The sequence below is a fragment of the Schistocerca americana genome, chromosome 4, assembly GCF_021461395.2.
Source record: "Schistocerca americana isolate TAMUIC-IGC-003095 chromosome 4, iqSchAmer2.1, whole genome shotgun sequence".
NCBI classification, from domain to species: domain Eukaryota; kingdom Metazoa; phylum Arthropoda; class Insecta; order Orthoptera; family Acrididae; genus Schistocerca; species Schistocerca americana.
The window spans coordinates 57938222-57957828 of record NC_060122.1 but is presented as its reverse complement, the minus strand read 5'-3'; positions in this window follow the sequence as shown (position 1 = coordinate 57957828).

The window sequence follows — 19607 nt, the reverse complement described above, 5'->3', positions numbered from 1 at the left end:
CCTGTGATTCCTGTTTTAGATTCCGATGCTTCACTTCAGGTTGACTGTATCCCTTGGACCTTCGTATTGACGATGAAACACAGAAATTGCATCCGAATTTAATACAGAAGGCACAATGCCGACTTAAGTACAAGAGGGCTGACACTCTAACTTCCTATGATTTGAACCACTTCTGTGAGTCCAGTTTTAGATTCCGATGCTTCACTTCAGGTTTACTGTATCCCTTGGACATTCTTATTAACGATGAAACACAGAATTGCATCCGAATTTAATAGAAAAATCACAGTGCCGACTTAAGTACAAGAGAACTGACACTCTGTGTTTCTATGATTTGAACCTCTCCTGTGAGTCCAGTTTTAGATTCCGATGCTTCCCTCCAGGTTTACTGTATCTCTTGGACCTTCTTATTGACGATGAAACACTGAAATTGCATCCGAATTTAATACAAAAGACACAATGCCGACTTAAGTACAATCGGACTGACTCTCTAACTTTCTATGATTTGAACCTCTCCTGTGAGTCCAGTTTTAGATTCCGATGCTTCACTTCAGGTTTACAGTATCCCTTGGACCTTCTTATTGACGATAAAACACAGAAATAGCAACCGAATGTAATACAAAATTCACAGTGGCGACTTAAGTACAAGAGAACTGACACTCTGTGTTTCTATGATTTGAACCTCTCCTGTGAGTCCAGTTTTAGATTCCGATGCTTCACTTCAGGTTTACTGTATACCTTAGACCTTCTTATTGAAGATGAAGCATAGAAATTGCATCGGAATTGAATTCAAATGGCTCAAAGCCGACTTAAGTACAAGAGGACTGACACTCTAACTTTCACTGATTTGAACCCCACCTGTGAGTCCAGTTTTAGATTATGATGCTTCACTTCATTTTTAATGTATACCTTAGACCTTCCTATTGACGATGAACATAGAAATTGCATCGGAATTGATTTCAAAAGGCACAATGCCGACTTAAGTACAAGAGGACTGACACTCTAATTTTCTATGATTTGAACCTCTCCTGTGAGTCTAGTTTTAGATTCCGATGCTTCACTTAAGGTTTACTGTATCCCTTGGAACTTCTTATTGACAATGACACACAGAAATTGCATCCGAATTTAAAACAAAAGGCACAATGCCGACTTAATTACAAGAGGAATGACACTCTAACTTTCTATGATTTGAAGCTCTCCTGTGAGTCCGGTTTTAGATTCCGATGCCTCACTTCTGGTTTACTGTATCCCTTGGACCTTTTTATTGACGATGAAACACAGAAATTGCATCCGAATGTAATACAAAAGGCACAATGCCGACATAAGTACAAGAGGAATGACACTCTAGCTTTCTATGATTTGAACCACTCCTGTGAGTCGGATTTTAGATTCCGATGCTTCACTTCAGGTTTACTGTATCCCTTGGACCTTCTTATTGACGATGAAACACAGAAATAGCATCCGAATGTAATACAAAAGACACAATGCCGACTTAAGTACAAGAGGTCTGACACTCTAACTTTCTATGATTTGAACCTCTCCTGTGAGTCCAGTTTTAGATTCCGATGCTTCACTTCAGGTTTACTGCATCCCTTGGACCTTCTTATTGACGATGAAACACAGAAATTACATCCGAATTTAGAAACAAAAGGCATAATGCCGACTTAAGTACAAGTGGACTGACACTGTAACTTTCTATGATATGAACCTCTCCAGTGGGTCCAGTTTTAGATTCCGATTCTTCCCTTCAGGTTTACTGTATCCCTTGTACCTTCTTATTGACGATGAAACACAGAAATTGCGTCCGATTTTAATACAAAATGCACAATGCTGACATAAGTACAAGAGGACTGACACACTAACTTTCTATGATTTGAACCTCTCCTGTGAGTCTTCTTATAGTTTCCGATGCTTCACTTCAGGTTTACTGTTTCCCTTGGACCTTTTTATTCACTATGAAACACAGAAAATGCATCCGAATTCAATACAGAAGGCACAATGCCGACTTAAGTACAAGTGGACTGACACTCTAACTTTCTATTATTGGAACCACTCCTGTCAGTCCAGTTTTAGATTCTGATGCTTCACTTCAGGTTTACTGTATCCCTTGGACCTTCTTATTGACGATGTAACACAGAAATAGCATTTGAATTTAATACAAAATGCACAATGCTGACTTAAGCACAAGAGGACTGACACTATAACTTTCTATGATTTGAACCTCTCCTATGAGTCCAGTCTCAGATTCCGATGCTTCACTTCATTTTTACTGTATCCCTTGGACCTTCTTATTGAAGATGAAACACAGAAAATGCATCCGAATGTAATACTAAAGGCACAATGCCGACTTAAGTACAAGAGGAATGACACTCTAACTTTCTATGATTTGAACCACTCCTGTGAGTCGGGTTTGAGATTCCGATGCTTCACTTAAGGTTTACTGTATCCCTTGGACCTTCTTATTGACGATGAAACACAGAAATTGCATCCGAATGTAATACAAAAGGCACAATGCCGACTTAAGTACAAGAGGACTGAAACTCTAACTTTCTATGATTTGAACCTCTCCTGTGAGTCCAGTTTTAGATTCCGATGCTTCACTTCAGCTTGACTGTATCCCTTGGACCTTCGTATTGACGATGAAACACAGAATTGCATCCGAATTTAATAGAAAAATCACAGTGCCGACTTAAGTACAAGAGAACTGACACTCTGTCTTTCTATGATTTGAACCTCTCCTGTGAGTCCAGTTTCAGATTCCGATGCTTCACTCCAGGTTTACTGTATCTCTTGGACCTTCTTATTGACGATGAAACACAGAAATAGCATCCGAATTTGATACAAAAGGCACAATGCCGACTTAAGTACAAGAGGACTGACACTCTAACTTCCTACGATTTGAACCACTTCTGTGAGTCCAGTTTCAGATTCCGATGCTTTACTTCAGGTTTACTGTATCCCTTGGACCTTCTTATTGACGATGAGACACAGAAATAGCATCCGAATTTAATACAAAATGCACAACGCCGACTTAAGTACAAGAGGACTGACACTCTAACTTTCTATGATGTGAACCTCTCCTGTGAGTCCAGTTTTAGATTCCGATGCTTCACTTCAGGTCTACTGTATACCTTGGACCTTCTTATAGACGATGAAGCACAGAAATTGCATCCGAATTTAATACAAAAGGCACAATGCCGACTTAAGTACAAGAGGACCGACACTCAATCTTTCTATGATTTGAACCACTTCTGTGAGTCCAGTTTTAGATTCCGATGCTTCACTTCAGGTTTACTGTATCCCTTGGACCTTCTTATTGACGATGAAACACAGAAATTGCATCCGAATTTTATAGAAAAATCATACTGCCGACTTAAGTGCAAGAGGACTGACACTCTACCTATCAATGATTTGAACCTCTCCTGTGTGTCCAGTTTTAGATCCGATGCTTCACTTCAGGTTTACTGAATACCTTAGACATTCTTATTGACGATGAAGCATAGAAATTGCATCGGAAGTGAATTCAAATGGCACAATGCCGACTTAAGTACAAGAGGACTGACACTCTAACTTTCAATGATTTGAACCTCTCCTATGAGTCCAGTTTCAGATTCCGATGCTTCACTTCATTTTTACTGTATCCCTTGGACCTTCTTATTGACTATGAAACACTGAAATTGCATCCGAATGTAATACAAAAGGCACAATGCCGACTTAAGTACAAGAGGACTGACACTCTAACTTTCTATGATTTGAACCTCTCCTGTGAGTCCAGTTTTAGATTCCGATGCTTCACTGCAGGTTTACTGTATCCCTTGGACCTTCTTATTGACGATGAAACACAGAAACTACATCCGAATTTAATACAAAAGGCACAATGCCGACTTAAGTACAAGAGGACTGACACTCTAACTGTCTATGTTTTGAACCTCTCCTGTGATTCCTGTTTTAGATTCCGATGCTTCACTTCAGGTTGACTGTATCCCTTGGACCTTCGTATTGACGATGAAACACAGAAATTGCTTCCGAATTTAATACAGAAGGCACAATGCCGACTTAAGTACAAGAGGACTGACACTCTAACTTCCTATGATTTGAACCACTTCTGTGAGTCCAGTTTTAGATTCCGATGCTTCACTTCAGGTTTACTGTATCCCTTGGACCTTCTTATTAACGATGAAACACAGAATTGCAACCGAATTTAATAGAAAAATCACAGTGCCGACTTAAGTACAAGAGAACTGACACTCTGTCTTTCTATGATTTGAACCTCTCCTGTGAGTCCAGTTTTAGATTCCGATGCTTCACTCCAGGTTTACTGTATCTCTTGCACCTTCTTATTGACGATGAAACACTGATATTGCATCCGAATTTAATACAAAAGGCACAATGCCGTCTTAAGTACAAGAGGACTGACACTCTAACTTCCTATGATTTGAACCACTTCTGTGAGTCCAGTTTTAGATTCCGATGCTTCACTTCAGGTTTACTGTATCCCTTGGACCTTCTTATTGACGATGAAACACAGAAATAGCATCCGAATTTAATACATAATGCACAACGCCGACTTAATTACAAGAGGACTGACACTCTAACTTTCTATGATGTGAACCTCTCCTGTGAGTCCAGTTTTAGATTCCGATGCTTCACTTCAGGTCTACTGTTTACCTTGGACCTTCTTATAGACGATGAAGCACAGAAATTGCTTCCGAATTTAATACAAAAGGCACAATGCCGACTTGAGTACAAGAGGACTGACACTCTAACTTCCTATGACTTGAACCACTTCTGTGAGTCCAGTTTTTGATTCCGATGCTTCACTTCAGGTTTACTGTATCCCTTGGACCTTCTTATTGACGATGAAACACAGAAATTGCATCCGAATTTTATAGAAAAATCACACTGCCGACTTAAGTACAAGAGGAATGACACTCTACCTTTCTATGATTTGAACCTCTCCTGTGAGTCCAGTTTTAGATTCCCATGCTTCACTCCAGGTTTACTGTATCTCTTGGACCTTCTTATTGACGATGAAACACAGAAATAGCATCCGAATTTAATACAAAAGGCACAATGCCGACTTAAGTACAAGAGGACTGACACTCTAACTTTCTATGATTTGAACCTCTCCTGTGAGTCCAGTTTTAGATTCCGATGCTTCACTTTGGGTTTACAGTATCCCTTGGACCTTCTTACTGACGATGAAACACAGAAATAGCAACCGAATTTAATACAAAATTCACAATGCCGACGTAAGTACAAGAGGACTGACACTCTAACTTTCTATGATTTGAGCCTCTCCTGTGAGTCCAGTTTTAGATTCCGATGCTTTACTTTAGGTTTACTGTATACCGTAGACCTTCTTCTTGACGATGAAGCATAGAAATTGCATCGGAATTGAATTCAAAAGGTATAATGCCGACTTAAGTACAAGAGGACTGAAACTCTAACTTTCAATGATTTGAACCTTTCCTATGAGTCCAGTTTCAGATTCCGATGCTTCACTTCATTCTTACTGTATCCCTTGGACCTTCTTATTGACGATGTAACACAGAAAATGCATCCGAATTTAATACAAATGGCACAATGCCGACTTAAGTACAAGAGGAATGACACTCTAACTTTCTATGATTTGAACCACTCCAGTGAGTCGGGTTTTAGATTCCGATGCTTCACTTCAGGTTTACTGTATCCCTTGGACCTTCTTATTGACGATGAAACACAGAAATTGCATCCGAATGTAATACAAAAGACACAATGCCGACTTAAGCACAAGAGGACTGAGTCTCTAACTTTCTATGATTTGAACCTCTCCTGTGAGTCCAGATTTAGATTCCGATGCTTCACTTCAGGTTTACTGTATCCCTTGGACCTTCTTATTGACGATGAAACACAGAAATTACATCCGAATTTAATACAAAATTCACAATGCCGACTTAAGTACAAGTGGACTGACACTGTAACTTCCTATGATATGAACCTCTCCAGTGAGTCCAGTTTTAGATTCCGATTCTTCACTTCAGGTTTACTGTATCCCTTGGACCTTCTTATTGACGATGAAACACAGAAATTGCATCCGACTTTAATACAAAATGCACAATGCTGACTTAAGTACAAGAGGACTGACACACTAACTTTCTATGATTTGAACCTCTCCTGGGAGTCTTCTTATAGATTCCGATGCTTCACTTCAGGTTTACTGTTTCCCTTAGACCTTTTTATTCACAATGAAACACAGAAAATGCATCCGAATTTAATACAGAAGGCACAACGCCGACTTAAGTACAAGTGGACTGACACTCTAACTTTCTATTATTTGAACCTCTCCTGTGAGTCCAGTTTTAGATTCCGATGCTTCACTTCAGGTTTACTGTATCCCTTGGACCTTCTTATTGACGATGAAACACAGAAATAGCATCCGAATTTAATACAAAATGCACAATGCTGACTTAAGTACAAGAGGACTGACACTATAACTTTCTATGATTTGAACCTCTCCTGTGTGTCCAGTTTTAGATTCCGATGCTTCACTTCAGGTTTACTGAATACCTTAGACCTTCTTATTAACGATGAAGCATAGTAATTGCATCGGAATTGAATTCAAAAGGCACAATGCCGACTTAAGTGCAAGAGGACTGACACTCTAACTTTCTATGATTTGAACCTCTCCTGTGAGTCTAGTTTTAGATTCCGATGCTTCACTTCAGGTTTACTATATCCCTTGGAACTTCTTATTGACAATGACACACAGAAATTGCTTCCGAATTTAATACAAAAGGCACAATGCCGACTTAAGTACAAGAGGAATGACACTCTAACTTTCTATGATTTGAAGCTCTCCTGTGAGTCCAGTTTTAGATTCCGATGCCTCACTTCTGGTTTACTGTATCCCTTGGACCTTTTTATTGACGATGAAACACAGAAATTGCATCCGAATTTAATACAAAATGCACAATGCCGACTTAAGAACAAGAGGACTGACTCTCTAACTTTCTATGATTTGAATCTCTCCTGTGAGTCCACTTTTAGATTCCGATGCTTCACCTCTGGTTTACTGTATCCCTTGGACCTTCTTATTGACGATGAAACACAGAAATTGCATTCGAATTTAATACAAAAGGCACAATGCCGACTTAAGTACAAGAGGACTGACACTCTAACTTCCTATGATTTGAACCACTTCTGTGAGTCCAGTTTTAGATTCCGATGCTTCACTTCAGGTTTACTGTATCCCTTGGACCTTCTTATTGACGATGAAACACAGAAATAGCATCCGAATTTAATACAAAATGCACAACGCCGACTTAAGTACAGGAGGACTGACACTCTAACTTTCTATGATGTGAACCTCTCCTGTGAGTCCAGTTTTAGATTCCGATGCTTCACTTCAGGTCTACTGTATACCTTGGACCTTCTTATAGACGATGAAGCACAGAAATTGCATCCGAATTTAATACAAAAGGCACAATGCCGACTTAAGTACAAGAGGACTGACACTCTAACTTCCTATGATTTGAACCACTTCTGTGAGTCCAGTTTTAGATTCCGATGCTTCACTTCATTTTTACTGTATACCTTAGACCTACTTATTGACGATGAAGCATAGAAATTGCATCAAAATTGAATTCAAATGGCACAATGCCGACTTAAGTACAAGAGGACTGACGCTCTAACTTTCTATGATTTGAACCTCTCCTGTGAGTCTAGGTTTAGATTCCGATGCTTCACTTCTGGTTTACTGTATCCCTTGGACCGTCTTATTGACGATGAAACACAGAAATAGCATCCGAATTTAATACAAAATGGACAACGCAGACTGAAGTACAAGTGGACTGACACTCTGACTTTCTGTGATGTAAACCTCTCCTGTGAGTCCAGTCTTAGATTCCGATGCTTTACTTCAGGTTTACTGTATACCGTAGACCTTCTTATTGACGATGAAGCATAGAAATTGCATCGGAATTGAATTCAAAAGGCACAATGCCGACTTAAGTACGAGAGGACTGACACACTAACTTTCTATGATTTGAAGCTCTCCTGTGAGACCAGTTTTAGATTCCGATGCTTCACTTCAGGTTTACTGTATCCCTTGGACCTCCTTATTGACGATGAAACACAGAAATTGCATCCGAATTTAATACAAAAGGCACAATGCCGACTTAAGTACAAGAGGAATGACACTCCAACTTTCTATGATTTGAACCTCTCCTGTGAGTCGGGTTTTAGATACCGATGCTTCATTTCAGGTTTGCTGTATCCCTTGGACCTTCTTATTGACGATGAAACACACAAATTGCATCTGATTTTAATACAAAACGCACAATGCTGACTTAAGTACAAGAGGACTGACACTCTAACTTTCTGTGATGTAAACCTCTCCTGTGAGTCCAGTTTTAGATTCCGATGCTTCACTTCAGGTTTACTGTATGCCTTGGACCTTCTTATTGACGATGAAGCACAGAAATTGCATCCGAATTTAATACAAAAGGCACAATGCCGACTTAAGTACAAGAGGACTGACACTCTAACTTCCTATGATTTGAACCACTTCTGTGAGTCCAGTTTTAGATTTCGATGCTTCACTTCAAGTTACTGTATCCCTTGGACCTTCTTATTAACGATGAAACACAGAAATTGCATCCGAATTTAATAGAAAAATCACAGTGCCGACTTAAGTACAAGAGGACTGACACTCTACCTTTCTATGATTTGAACTTCTCCTATGAGTCCAGTTTTAGATTCCAATGCTTCACTTCATTTTTACTGTATACCTTAGACCTTCTTATTGACGATGAAGCATTAAAATTGCATCTGAATTGAATTCAAAAGGCACAATGCCGACTTAAGTACAAGAGAACTGACACTCTAAATTTCTATGATTTGAACGACTCCTGTGAGTCCAATTTTAGATTCCGATGCATCACTTCAGGTTTACTGTATCACTTGGACCTTCTTATTGACGATGAACACAGAAATTGCATCCGAATTTAATACAAAAGGCACAATGCCGACTTAAGTACAAGAGGATTGACACTCCAACTTTCTATGATTTGAACCTCTGCTGTGAGTCCAGTTTTAGATTCCGATGCTTCACTTCAGGTTTACTGTATCCCTTGGACATTCTTAGTGACGATGAAGCACAGAAATTGCATCTGATTTTAATACAAAAGGAAAATGCTGACTCAAGTGCAAGAGGACTGACACTCTAACTTTCTGTGATTTGAACCTCTCCTATGAGTCTGGTTTTAGATTCCGATGCTTCGCTTCAGATCTACTGTTTCAGTTGGACCTTCTTATTGACGATGAAACACAGAAATTGCATCCGAATTTAATACAAAAGGCACAATGCCGACTTAAGTACAAGAGGACTGACACTCTAACTTTCTATGATTTGAACGACTCCTGTGAGTCCAATTTTAGATTCCGATGCTTCACTTCAGGTTTACTCTATCACTTGGACCTTCTTATTGACGATGGAACACAGAAATTGCATCCGAATTTAATATAAAAGGCACAATGCCGACTTAAGTACTAGAGGACTGACACTCTAACTTTCTATGATTTTAACATCTTATGTGAGTCCAGGTTTTGATTCCGATGCTTCACTTCAGGTTTTCTGTATCCCTTGGACCTTCTTATTGACGATGAAACACACAAATTGCATCCGAATTTAATACAAAATGCACAATGCCGACTTAAGTACAAGAGGACTGACTCTCTAACTTTCTATGATTTGAACCTCTCCTGTGAGTCCACTTTTAGATTCCGATGCGTCACCTCAGGTTTACTTTATCCCTTGGACCTTCATATTGACGATGAAACACAGAAATTGCATCCGAATTTAATACAAAAGCACAATGCCGACTTTAGTACAAGTGGACTGGCACTATAACTTTCTATGATTTGAACCTCTCCTGTGAGTCCAGTTTTAGATTCCGATGCTTCACTTCAGGTTTACTGTATCCCTTGGACCTTCTTATTGACGATGAAACACAGAAATAGCATCCGAATTTAATACCCAAGGCACAATGCGGACTTAAGTACAAGAGGACTGACACTCTAAATTTATATGATTTGAACCTCTCCTGTGAGTCCAGTTTTAGATTCCGATGCTTCACTTCAGGTTTACTGTATCCCTTGGACCTTCTTATTGACGATGAAACGCAGAAATTACATCCGATTTTAATACAAAAGGCACAATGCCGACTTAACTACAAGTGGACTGACACTGTAACTTTCTATGATATGAACCTCTCCAGTGAGTCCAGTTTTAGATTCCGATGCTTCACTTCAGGTTTACTGTATCCCTTGGACATTCTTATTGACGACGAAGCACAGAAATTGCATCCGATTTTAATACAAAAGCCACAATGCTGACTTAAGTACAAGAGGACTGACACTCTAACTTTCTGTGATTTGAACCTCTCCTGTTAGTCTGGTTTTAGATTCCGATACTTCACTTCAGATTTACTGTTTCCCTTGGTCCTTCTTATTGACGATGAAACACAGAAATTGCATCCGAATTTAAAACAAAAGGCACAATGCCGACTTAAGTACAAGAGGACTGACACTCTAATTTTCTATGATTTGAGCGTCTCCTGTGAGTCCAATTTTAGATTCCGATGCTTCACTTCAGGTTTACTGTATCACTTGGACCTTCTTAATGACGATAAAACACAGAAATTGCATCCGAATTTAATACAAAAGGCACAATGTCGACTTAAGTACTAGAGGACTGACACTCTAACTTTCTATGATTTGAACCTCTTATGTGAGTCCTGGTTTTGATTCCGATGCTTCACTTCAGGTTTACTGTATCCCTTGGACCTTCTTGTTGACGATGAAACACAGAAATTGCATCCGAATTTAATACAAAATGCACAATGCCGACATAAGTACAAGAGGACTGACTCTCTAACTTTCTATGATTTGAACCTTTCCTGTGAGTCCACTTTTAGATTCCGATGCGTCACCTCAGGTTTACTGTATCCCTTGGACCTTCTTATTATCGATGAAACACAGAAATTGCATCCGAATTTAATAGAAAAATCACAGTGCTGACTTAAGTACAAGAGGACGGACACTCTACCTTTCTATGATTTGAACCTCTCCTGTGAGTCCAGTTTTAGATTCCGATGCTTAACTTCAGGTTTACTGTATACCGTAGACCTTCTTATTGACGATGAAGCATAGAAATTGCTTCGGAATTGAATTCAAAAGGCACAATGCCGACTTAAGTACAAGAGGACTGACACTCTAACTATCTATTATATGAACCTCTCCTGTGAGTCAAGTTTTAGATTCCGATGCTTCACTTCAGGTTTACTGTTTCCCTTCGACCTTCTTATTGACGATGAAACACAGAAATAGCATCCAAATTTAATACAAAATGCACAATGCCGACTTAAGTACAGGAGGACTGACACTCTAACTTTCTATGATTTGAACCTCTCCTGTGTGTCCCGTTTTAGATTCCGATGCTTCACTTCAGATTTACTGTATACCTTAGACCTTCTTATTGTCGATGAAGCATAGAAATTCCATCGTAATTGAATTCAAATAGCACAATGCCGACTTAAGTACAAGAGGACTGACACTCTAACTTTTAGTGATTTGAACTTCTCCTATGAGTCCAGTTTTAGATTCCAATGCTTCACTTCATTTTTACTGTATACCTTAGACCTTCTTATTGACGATGAAGCATAGAAATTGCATCTGAATTGAATTCAAAGGGCACAATGCCGACTTAAGTACAAGGGGACTGATACTCTAACTTTCTATGATTTGAAGCTCTCCTGTGAGTCCAGTTTTAGATTCCGATGCGTCACCTCAGGTTTACTGTATCCCTTGGACCTTCTTATTGACGATGAAACACAGAAATAGCATCCGAATTTAATACAAAAGGCACAATACCGACTTAAGTACAAGAGGACTGACACTCTAACTTATTATGATTTTAACCTCTCCTGTAAGTCCAGTTTTAGATTCCGATGCTTCACTTCAGGTTTACTGTATTCTTTGGAAATTATTATTAACGATGAAACACAGAAATTGCATCCGAATTTAATAGAAAAATCACAGTGCCGACTTAAGTACAAGAGGACTGACACTCTACCTTTCTATGATTTGAACTTCTCCTATGAGTCCAGTTTTAGATTCCAATGCTTCACTTCATTTTTACTGTATACCTTAGACCTTCTTATTGACGATGAAGCATTAAAATTGCATCTGAATTGAATTCAAAAGGCACAATGCCGACTTAAGTACAAGAGAACTGACACTCTAAATTTCTATGATTTGAACGACTCCTGTGAGTCCAATTTTAGATTCCGATGCATCACTTCAGGTTTACTGTATCACTTGGACCTTCTTATTGACGATGAACACAGAAATTGCATCCGAATTTAATACAAAAGGCACAATGCCGACTTAAGTACAAGAGGATTGACACTCCAACTTTCTATGATTTGAACCTCTGCTGTGAGTCCAGTTTTAGATTCCGATGCTTCACTTCAGGTTTACTGTATCCCTTGGACATTCTTAGTGACGATGAAGCACAGAAATTGCATCTGATTTTAATACAAAAGGAAAATGCTGACTCAAGTGCAAGAGGACTGACACTCTAACTTTCTGTGATTTGAACCTCTCCTATGAGTCTGGTTTTAGATTCCGATGCTTCGCTTCAGATTTACTGTTTCAGTTGGACCTTCTTATTGACGATGAAACACAGAAATTGCATCCGAATTTAATACAAAAGGCACAATGCCGACTTAAGTACAAGAGGACTGACACTCTAACTTTCTATGATTTGAACGACTCCTGTGAGTCCAATTTTAGATTCCGATGCTTCACTTCAGGTTTACTCTATCACTTGGACCTTCTTATTGACGATGGAACACAGAAATTGCATCCGAATTTAATATAAAAGGCACAATGCCGACTTAAGTACTAGAGGACTGACACTCTAACTTTCTATGATTTTAACATCTTATGTGAGTCCAGGTTTTGATTCCGATGCTTCACTTCAGGTTTTCTGTATCACTTGGACCTTCTTATTGACGATGAAACACACAAATTGCATCCGAATTTAATACAAAATGCACAATGCCGACTTAAGTACAAGAGGACTGACTCTCTAACTTTCTATGATTTGAACCTCTCCTGTGAGTCCACTTTTAGATTCCGATGCGTCACCTCAGGTTTACTTTATCCCTTGGACCTTCATATTGACGATGAAACACAGAAATTGCATCCGAATTTAATACAAAAGCACAATGCCGACTTTAGTACAAGTGGACTGGCACTATAACTTTCTATGATTTGAACCTCTCCTGTGAGTCCAGTTTTAGATTCCGATGCTTCACTTCAGGTTTACTGTATCCCTTGGACCTTCTTATTGACGATGAAACACAGAAATAGCATCCGAATTTAATACCCAAGGCACAATGCGGACTTAAGTACAAGAGGACTGACACTCTAAATTTATATGATTTGAACCTCTCCTGTGAGTCCAGTTTTAGATTCCGATGCTTCACTTCAGGTTTACTGTATCCCTTGGACCTTCTTATTGACGATGAAACGCAGAAATTACATCCGATTTTAATACAAAAGGCACAATGCCGACTTAACTACAAGTGGACTGACACTGTAACTTTCTATGATATGAACCTCTCCAGTGAGTCCAGTTTTAGATTCCGATGCTTCACTTCAGGTTTACTGTATCCCTTGGACATTCTTATTGACGACGAAGCACAGAAATTGCATCCGATTTTAATACAAAAGCCACAATGCTGACTTAAGTACAAGAGGACTGACACTCTAACTTTCTGTGATTTGAACCTCTCCTGTTAGTCTGGTTTTAGATTCCGATACTTCACTTCAGATTTACTGTTTCCCTTGGTCCTTCTTATTGACGATGAAACACAGAAATTGCATCCGAATTTAAAACAAAAGGCACAATGCCGACTTAAGTACAAGAGGACTGACACTCTAATTTTCTATGATTTGAGCGTCTCCTGTGAGTCCAATTTTAGATTCCGATGCTTCACTTCAGGTTTACTGTATCACTTGGACCTTCTTAATGACGATAAAACACAGAAATTGCATCCGAATTTAATACAAAAGGCACAATGTCGACTTAAGTACTAGAGGACTGACACTCTAACTTTCTATGATTTGAACCTCTTATGTGAGTCCTGGTTTTGATTCCGATGCTTCACTTCAGGTTTACTGTATCCCTTGGACCTTCTTGTTGACGATGAAACACAGAAATTGCATCCGAATTTAATACAAAATGCACAATGCCGACATAAGTACAAGAGGACTGACTCTCTAACTTTCTATGATTTGAACCTTTCCTGTGAGTCCACTTTTAGATTCCGATGCGTCACCTCAGGTTTACTGTATCCCTTGGACCTTCTTATTAACGATGAAACACAGAAATTGCATCCGAATTTAATAGAAAAATCACAGTGCCGACTTAAGTACAAGAGGACGGACACTCTACCTTTCTATGATTTGAACCTCTCCTGTGAGTCCAGTTTTAGATTCCGATGCTTAACTTCAGGTTTACTGTATACCGTAGACCTTCTTATTGACGATGAAGCATAGAAATTGCTTCGGAATTGAATTCAAAAGGCACAATGCCGACTTAAGTACAAGAGGACTGACACTCTAACTATCTATTATATGAACCTCTCCTGTGAGTCAAGTTTTAGATTCCGATGCTTCACTTCAGGTTTACTGTTTCCCTTCGACCTTCTTATTGACGATGAAACACAGAAATAGCATCCAAATTTAATACAAAATGCACAATGCCGACTTAAGTACAGGAGGACTGACACTCTAACTTTCTATGATTTGAACCTCTCCTGTGTGTCCCGTTTTAGATTCCGATGCTTCACTTCAGATTTACTGTATACCTTAGACCTTCTTATTGTCGATGAAGCATAGAAATTCCATCGTAATTGAATTCAAATAGCACAATGCCGACTTAAGTACAAGAGGACTGACACTCTAACTTTTAGTGATTTGAACTTCTCCTATGAGTCCAGTTTTAGATTCCAATGCTTCACTTCATTTTTACTGTATACCTTAGACCTTCTTATTGACGATGAAGCATAGAAATTGCATCTGAATTGAATTCAAAGGGCACAATGCCGACTTAAGTACAAGGGGACTGATACTCTAACTTTCTATGATTTGAAGCTCTCCTGTGAGTCCAGTTTTAGATTCCGATGCGTCACCTCAGGTTTACTGTATCCCTTGGACCTTCTTATTGACGATGAAACACAGAAATAGCATCCGAATTTAATACAAAAGGCACAATACCGACTTAAGTACAAGAGGACTGACACTCTAACTTATTATGATTTTAACCTCTCCTGTAAGTCCAGTTTTAGATTCCGATGCTTCACTTCAGGTTTACTGTATTCTTTGGAAATTATTATTGACGATGAAACACAGAAATTGCATCCGAATTGAATACAAAAGGCACAATGCCGACTTAAGTACAAGAGGACTGACACTCTAACTTTCTATGATTTGAACCTCTCCTGTGAGTCCTGTTTTCGATTCCGATGCTTCACTTCAGGTTGACTGTATCACTTGTACCTACGTGTTGACGATGAAACACAGAAATTGCATCCGAATTTAATACAGAAGGCACAGTGCCGACTTAAGTACAAGAGCACTGACACTCTAACTTTCTATGACTTGAACCTCTCCTGTGAGTCCAGTTTTAGATTCCGATGCTTCACTTCAGGTTTACTGTATCCCTTGGATCTTCTTACTGACGATGAAACACAGAAATTGCATCCGAATTTAATACAAAAGGCACAATGCCGACTTAAGTACAAGAGGACTGACACTCTAACTTTCTATGATTTTAACGATTCCTGTTAGACCAATTTTAGATTCCGATGCTTCACTTCAAGTTTACTGTATCACTTGGACCTTCTTATTGACGATGAAGCACAGAAATTGCATCCGAATTTAATACAAAAGGCACAATGTCGACTTAAGTACTAGAGGACTAACACTCTAACTTTCTATGATTTGAACCTCTTATGTGAGTCCAGGTTTTGATTCCGATGCTTCACTTCAGGTTTACTGTATCCCTTGGACCTTCTTATTGACGATGAAACACAGAAATTGCATCCGAATGTAATACAAAATGCACAATGCCGACTTAAGTACAAGAGGGCTGACTCTCTAACTTTCTATGATTTGAACCTCTCCTGTGAGTCCACATTTAGATTCCGATGCGTCACCTCAGGTTTACTGTATCCCTTGGACCTTCTTATTGACGATGAAACACAGAAATTGCATCCGAATTTAATACAAAAGGCACAATGCCGACTTAAGTACTAGAGGACTAACACTCTAATTTTCTATGATTTGAACGTCTCCTGTGAGTCCAGTTTTAGATTCCGATGCTTCACTTCAGGATTACTGTATCCCTTGGACCTTCTTATTGACGATGAAACACAGAAATTGCAGCCGATTTTAATACAAAAGCCACAATGCCGACTTAAGTACAAGAGGACTGACACTCTAACTTTCTATGAATTGAACCTCTACTATGAGTCCAGTTTCAGATTCCGATGCTTCACTTCAGGGGTACTGTATCCCTTGGACCTTCTTATTGACGATAAAACACAGAAATAGCATCCGAATTTGATACAAAATGCACAACGCCGACTTAAGTACAAGAGGACTGACACTCTAACTTTCTATGATGTGAACCTCTCCTGTGAGTCCAGTTTTAGGTTCCGATGCTTCACTTCAGGTTTACTGTATACCTTGGACCTTCTTATAGATGATGAAGCACAGAAATTGCATCCGCATTTAATACAAAAGGCACAATGCCGACTTAAGTACAAGAGGACTGACACTCTATCTTCCTATGATTTGAACCACTTCTGTGAGTCCAGTTTTAGACTCCCATGCTTCACTTCAGGTTTACTGTAACCCTTGGACCTTCTTATTGACGATGAAACACAGGAATTGCATCCGAATTTAATAGAAAAATCACAGTGCTGACTTAAGTACAAAAGGACTGACACTCTACCTTTCTATGATTTGAACCTCTCCTGTGAGTCCAGTTTTAGATTCCGATGCTTCACTCCAGGTTTACTGTATCTCTTGGACTTTCTTATTGACGATGAAATACTGAAAATGCATCCGAATTTAATACAAAAGGCACAATGCCGACATAAGTACGAGAGGACTGACACTCTAATTTTCTATGATTTGAAACTCTCCTGTGAGTCCAGTTTTAGATTCCGATGCTTCACTTCAGGTAAACAGTATCCCTTGGCCCTTCTTATTGACGATGAAACACAGAAATAGCTACCGAATTTAATACAAAATTCACAATGCCGACTTAAGTACAAGAGGACTGACACTCTAACATTCTATGATTTGAACCTCTCCTGTGAGTCCAGTTTTAGATTCCGATGCATCACTTCAGGTTTACTGTATACCGTAGACCTTCTTATTGACGATGAAGCACAGAAATTGCATCGGAATTGAATTCAAAAGGCACAATGCCGACTTAAGTACGAGAGGACTGACACTCTAACTTTCTATGATTTGAAGCTCTCTCGTGAGTCCAGTTTTAGATTCCGATGCTTCACCTCAGGTTTACTGTATCCCTTGGACCTTCTTATTGACGATGAAACATAGAAATTGCATCCGAATTTAATACAAAAGGCACAATGCCAACTTAAGTACAAGAGGAAGGACACTCTATCTTTCTATGACTTGAACCTCTCCTGTAAGTCGGGTTTTTGATTCCGATGCTTCACTTCAGGTTTACTGTATCCCTTGGACCTTCTTATTGACGATGGAACACAGAAATTTGCAACTGAATTTAATACAAAAGGCACAATGCCGACTTAAGTACAAGAGGACTGACACTCTAACTTTCTATGATTTCAACGTCTCCTGTGAGTTCAGTTTTAGATTCCGATGCTTCACTTCAGGTTTACTGTATACCTTGGACCTTCTTGTACACGATGAAGCAAAGAAATTGCATCCGAATTCAATACAAAAGGCACAATGCCGACTTAAGTACAAGAGGACTGACACTCTAACTTTCTATGATTTGAACCTCTCCTGTGAGTCCAGTTTTAGATTCCGATGCTTCACTTCAGGTTGACTGTTTCACTTGGACCTTCGTATTGACGATGAAACACAGAAATTGCATCCGAATTTAATACAGAATGCACAATGCCGACTTAAGTACAAGAGTACTGACACTCTAACTTTCTATGATTTGAACCTCTCCTGTGAGTCCAGTTTTAGATTCCGATGCTTCACTTCGGGTTTACTGTATCCCTTGGACCTTCTTATTGACGATGAAACACAGAAATTGCATCCGAATTGAATACAAAAGGCACAATGCCGACTTAAGTACAAGAGGACTGACACTCTAACTTTCTATGAATTGAACGTATACTATGAGTCCAGTTTCAGATTCCGATGCTTCACTTCAGGGGTACTGTATCCCTTGGACCTTCTTATTGACGATAAAACACAGAAATAGCATCCGAATTTGATACAAAATGCACAACGCCGACTTAAGTACAAGAGGATTGACACTCTAACTTTGTATCATGTGAACCTCTCCTGTGAGTCCAGTTTTAGGTTCCGATGCTTCACTTCAGGTTTACTGTTTACCTTGGACCTTCTTATAGATGGTGAAGCACAGAAATTGCATCCGAATTTAATACAAAAGGCACAATGCCGACTTAAGTACAAGAGGACTGACACTCTATCTTCCTATGATTTGAACCACTTCTGTGAGTCCAGTTGTAGATTCCCATGCTTCACTTCAGGTTTACTGTAACCCTTGGACCTTCTTATTAACGATGAAACACAGGAATTGCATCCGAATTTAATAGAAAAATCACAGTGCTGACTTAAGTACAAATGGACTGACACTCTACCTTTCTATGATTTGAACCTCTCCTGTGAGTTGAGTTTTAGATTCCGATGCTTCACTCCAGGTTTACTGTATCTCTTGGACTTTCTTATTGACGATGAAACACTGAAAATGCATCCAAATTTAATACAAAAGGCACAATGCCGACATAAGTACGATAGGACTGACACTCTAATTTTCTATGATTTGAAATTCTCCTGTGAGTCCAGTTTTAGATTCCGATGCTTCACTTCAGGTAAACAGTATCCCTTGGCCCTTCTTATTGACGATGAAACACAGAAATAGCAACCGAATTTAATACAAAATTCACAATGCCGACTTAAGTACAAGAGGACTGACACTCTAACATTCTATGATTTGAACCTCTCCTGTGAGTCCAGTTTTAGATTCCGATGCTTCACTTCAGGTTTACTGTATACCGTAGACCTTCTTATTGACGATGAAGCATAGAAATTGCATCGGAATTGAATTCAAAAGGCACAATGCCGACTTAAGTACGAGAGGACTGACACTCTAACTTTCTATGATTTGAAGCTCTCACGTGAGTCCAGTTTTAGATTCCGATGCTTCACCTCAGGTTTACTGTATCCCTTGGACCTTCTTATTGACGATGAAACATAGAAATTGCATCCGAATGTAATACAAAAGGCACAATGCCGAC